Raw genomic sequence first — 4,887 nt, 5'->3', positions numbered from 1 at the left:
ATGGAGTTAGGCATAGTTGACCTTAGATTTGGGACTGTGTATGTAAGGATTTCCACGACTCACTATTACATTGATTAGGAAGCATAATAGAGAGTTCTTGCACTTGAAGTGATTATCCTAGGTGAAGCGTCATCCGAGTACCCCATCTTTATTGATTGCCTTACCCTTCTCTTTATTCTTGCTCTCTCACTTGTTTGTTTTATTATTGAGAATTGAATCAATTTCACACCAATCATTGTTAATACTCCACATAGCTAAGAATCGAATTAAGTGTCTTTGCTCCCTACTCCGTGTGGATTCGACACCGCTCACCCGGGATTATTACTTAGACAAACCCGTGCACTTGCGGGATATAAGCAAGGGGTACTTGTCAAGTTTTTGGCGCCGTTGTCGGGGAGTTAGGCATTTAGAGATACTTTGCACTTTGTTTTCTTAGCTATTTCACTACACATTCTATTTCATATCTTCTTATTCTATCATCATTCTGATTTTTTTTTTCTTTACTTTTAGTGCAGCTCCAGGTTATGACCCGAGGGAATCCATCAATATTGATTGGAGAAGACCCTGAGCTTGAACGTACACTTCGAAGGAAAGGGAAAGAACCTGTACAAGAACAGCCTAATCTAGCTGATTTGGAAGTTGAAGGATCTGACAACATGGCAGAACAAAATGAGCAACAACGGACACTATCCGATTATGGCAGACCTTCAGTGTTGGGGACACAATCGAGTATTGTGCGTCCCCTTATCACAGCTCTGAATTTTGAGCTCAAGCCGGCATTCATCCATATGCTGCAACAGTCCGCACAATTCAACGGTTTGGCCGATGAGGATCCAAACAGTCACATAGAGAGCTTCCTCGAGGTGTGTGACATGCTGAAGATAAATGGTGTGACAGATGATGCCATCAAATTGAGAGCCTTTCCATTTTCCTTAAAGGGGAAAGCAAAGCAGTGGCTATACTCATTACCTAGGACATCGATCACTACATGGGAGGAGATGGTAGAAGCTTTTCTAGCCCGTTATTTCCCTCTCGGAAAATCACCAAAGCTTAGGAATGAGATCCCATCCTTTATGCAGTTGGAATTGGAGTCTCTATTTGAGACATGGGAAAGGTTCAAGGAACTCCTGCGCAAGTGTCCACAACATGGATTCCCGGAGTGGATGATTGTTTAAACCTTCTAGAATGGTTTGAACCCGAGTACAAGGCAACTCTTGGATGCGGCGACAGGAGGTACCTTAGGTAGCAAGACCCCCGACGAGGCACGTCAATTAATTGAGGAAATGGGGTTAAATAGCTACCAGTGGAATGCTAGGGAAAAGAAAAAGGTGGCCGGACTCCATGAAATTGATGCGGTAACTTCATTGGTGGCCCAAGTGGAGAGTTTGGGTAAGAAGCTAGATCTTATAGCTTCGAATAGAGTTGCGGTCGTGACAAATTGTACCGGTTGTGGTGGAAGACATGCTCCTTCCGATTGCCCAATCGTCATAGGTGATGTTTCTTCAGTTGAGAATGTTGACTTTGTAGGTAATGGAATGAGACCTCATGGGAATCCATACAGCAACAGCTACAATTCAGGTTGGAAGAATCATCCCAACTTTTCATGGAGTAATCAAGGACCACAGAAGACCATGGGGCCATCGGGGTTCCAACAACAACAACAAGTCCCTCAAGTGGAAAATAGAATTTCAGGCTTGGAAAAACGGATGATGGATTTGGAGAAGCACTTGGCTAGATTTGTTCAATCGGCAAATACAAGGTTTGAATCAGTAGAAGCTACACTTCACAATCACACCGCCTCCTTGCACAACCTTGAAAATCAAGTGGGGCAAATTGCGAAATCTCTTTCTGAAAGGCCACATGGAAGTTTACCAAGCAACACGGAAACCAACTCGAGAGAACATGTGAAGGCGATCGCTTTGAGAAGCGGTCGTGAGGTTGAAGGGTGGCTTCCGAGTGAAAAACCGAAAGAACACGCACCTGAGGTCATAGAGGTTGAGAAGGGAGCAAACAAAGAGAAAGTGGTGGCACCCCCATCTTTCAAGCCAAGAATCCCTTATCCCTTTAGATTAAAGAATGACCAAGGGGATGACCAGTATAAGAAGTTCCTGAGTTTGTTCAAGCAACTCCACATCAACATTCCTTTTGTTGAGGCTTTGGCTCAAATGCCTAAGTATGTGAAGTTCCTGAAAGACCTATTGACCAACAAGAGGAAATTGGAGGAGAGTGCTTCAGTGGTGCTTGATGCTTCATGCTCGGCGGTGTTGCAAAAGAACATGCCGAACAAGAAGAAAGACCCGGGAAGCTTCATTATTCCGTGTAACATTGACAACTTAGGCGAGGAAATGGCATTGGCAGATTCAGGGGCAAGTATCAACGTCATGCCATATACTTTCTTCCAAAATCTAGGCTTGGGTGAGCCTAGGCCTACTCGGATGACTTTACAATTGGCGGACCGAACGGTACGACATCCGAGAGGCATCATTGAAGACGTGCTTGTGAAGGTGGACAAGTATATTTTTCCGGTTCACTTTGTAGTGCTAGATGTTGATGAGGATGCAGATGTACCCTTGATACTTTGGAGACCATTCTTGCGGACTTCCAAAGCATTGATTGACATGGACGGCGGAGAGCTCACGTTGAGAGTCGGAGACGATAATCTCACTTACCGCCTTGTTGAAGCCATGCGGCATTCTCTCGATTTTGATGACATTTTGTATTTTCTAGAAACTACTGATGAGATTGTTGATGAATATATACAGGAAATGTTCAACCCGGATCCGTATGAAGGTTTGTTCGACCAAGAGAAGAGCAATGAAGAAGTGATGATGCTTGGTTCGACTGGAGAGGAAACATCTACCCCGGGAATCTTGAAGAAGGTGCTCCGGAAAATGAAAAGGGCTCGAAGACGCCACCGAAAATGCCCCAAGACTGTGGGAGACGTACATGAGCCAAGAAAGTTGGACGAACCATTGTTAGGTGGTCCGAAGCCCGATAGTGCACCCTCTACCCTCAAGAGACTTTGCTCATCATGGTTTCAAGTTATGGGTAAGAGGGCAATCTTCATTCATGAACCACCGTGAGGTAAGAAAGATACATCAAGCTTAGTGACGTTAAACAAGCGCTTCTTGGGAGGCAACCCAAGTGTTTACTGTTTTTTTTCGTACTTTTAGTTTAGTTTGTTTGCATGAATAAATTGTTAAGTGTTGATGTTTCAATTTTTGAGTGCTCGTGCTGCGATTTTATTGTGGGTTTTTAAAAAGAATTCATTGTATGTTTTGTTGAGAATTGGCGAAGTTTGGTCTTTGAGTTCTATTTTGTGTTTTTATCTGGTATATCTTGCATAATAGGGCAGGCTCTGAGTGTGTAAACATGTTCAGGCTAGTTCTGCAGAGCCTGTAGGTTTTCTAAGTCATCCAGAGAAAACACACGGGCGTGTGGAAATTCCACACGCGCGTGGGTGTGTACTGTGAACTCTTCCAGAGAGGGCACAAGGGTGTGGACTCGCACCTGTGGGCGACCTTGTGAACCACGCACGGGCGTTGGTAATTTCTGCACGCTCGTGCGAAACTCTGCAGGTTGCTCCCTCCATCCCCAAAAAACACAGGGGCGTGCAGCCGCCCCTGTGAGTTAAGGCCTGTGAATGCCCACGCCCATGGGGAATTTCCGCACGGGCGTGTGGGCGACTTGATATTTTTCTCAGATGACCAGGGAAGCCACAGGGGCGTGCGTCTGCCCCTGTGGGTTTGGCGCACGGGCGTGGATAATTTCCGCACGCCCGTGGGAGATCGTTTTAAGCCAGTGAGAGTTTTTTTTCCGAGAGCACACATGGGCGTGCCTACGCCCCTGTGGAGCTTTTGAAGTGAGGCACACGGGCGTGGGGAATTTCCACACGCCCGTGTGGATGCACAGAACGTCAAAAGTCGCGAGTTCTGTTTAAAAAGGGGATGATTTCTCTCCTTCTTCACGACTCCTTTTCCCTTGAAAACACTCTCACATCATTCTCCGAGTCCATTGCGCCAGTTTGGTGGGATTTTAACAAGTTTTCCGGCCGGCTCTCTATTTTCTCATTTCTTCTCGTCGGTAAATTCATTTTCTTCATTTTCTTCATCAATTCATGATTTCTATTGATTAATCTAGTCAACAATGTTCGTTTCTTCAATTGGAACAATGATTTACGTTTAGAACGAAGTTAGAGATGTTATTGATGTGTATTTTTGGATTGTTGATACTTGGCCGTGCGAGCTTCACAACCCGTTGGAACACTACTCCCAATGAATTAGCTTCATCAAATGCAACACTAGGAGTCAGGGGAGTATTGTCTTGATTGCTTCTCCCACATCTATTTTTGAATAATATATTTTGAGTGAGCTTGCATGTGTACATTGAGGACAATGTACAACTTAAGTGTGGGGGGGAGTTTCATAGTGCACACATCTTTTCTATTGTTCTTGATTGTTATATGCTCACATAGCCAATGGCGGTTCACCTTAGTTGCAATGGTTGTATTCTTGAGTTTAGGAGAATTTCTAACATTGAATGTTTTCATGCTCTAGTTCTTGCTTGAATTTCTAGGAATTTTTGCCCGATTTACACTTAGTGCACTACTCACTCTTTGAACTCTATTGGAAAGTCTTGTTCGATGTTAAAAGGACTAGTTAGGTTTATTTTCTTGTGCTAATTAAAAATAAATAAATGAGAAAATGGAACAAAATAGTTTTATTGTTTATTTGTATTTGTTGGGTGGAAAGAGCTACCACCTATGAAGTATGAAGCTACTCTCACAAGTCGGATACTAGTTATGCCCTAATGAGAGAAAGAGCAATCTCATAGGATGAGTGAAAGCTACCACTTGGGTAGAAAGAGCTACCACCTCGAAAGTGTGAA

At 44.0% G+C, this 4,887-nt stretch overlaps 1 non-coding gene across 1 annotated transcript; it reads right to left on the bottom strand.

Annotated features, from left to right (window-relative positions):
* Window positions 1-1,046: 1,046 nt before the first annotated feature.
* LOC120281545 lies at window positions 1,047-1,153 on the bottom strand. Its single transcript, XR_005542683.1, has one exon. It is a non-coding gene; the product is annotated as a small nucleolar RNA R71 (small nucleolar RNA).
* Between the last annotated feature and the right edge of the window lie 3,734 nt (window positions 1,154-4,887).

This window comes from Dioscorea cayenensis, chromosome 17 (genome assembly GCF_009730915.1).
Source record: "Dioscorea cayenensis subsp. rotundata cultivar TDr96_F1 chromosome 17, TDr96_F1_v2_PseudoChromosome.rev07_lg8_w22 25.fasta, whole genome shotgun sequence".
NCBI lineage: Eukaryota > Viridiplantae > Streptophyta > Magnoliopsida > Dioscoreales > Dioscoreaceae > Dioscorea > Dioscorea cayenensis.
This window is presented reverse-complemented; position numbering and strand designations above follow the sequence as displayed.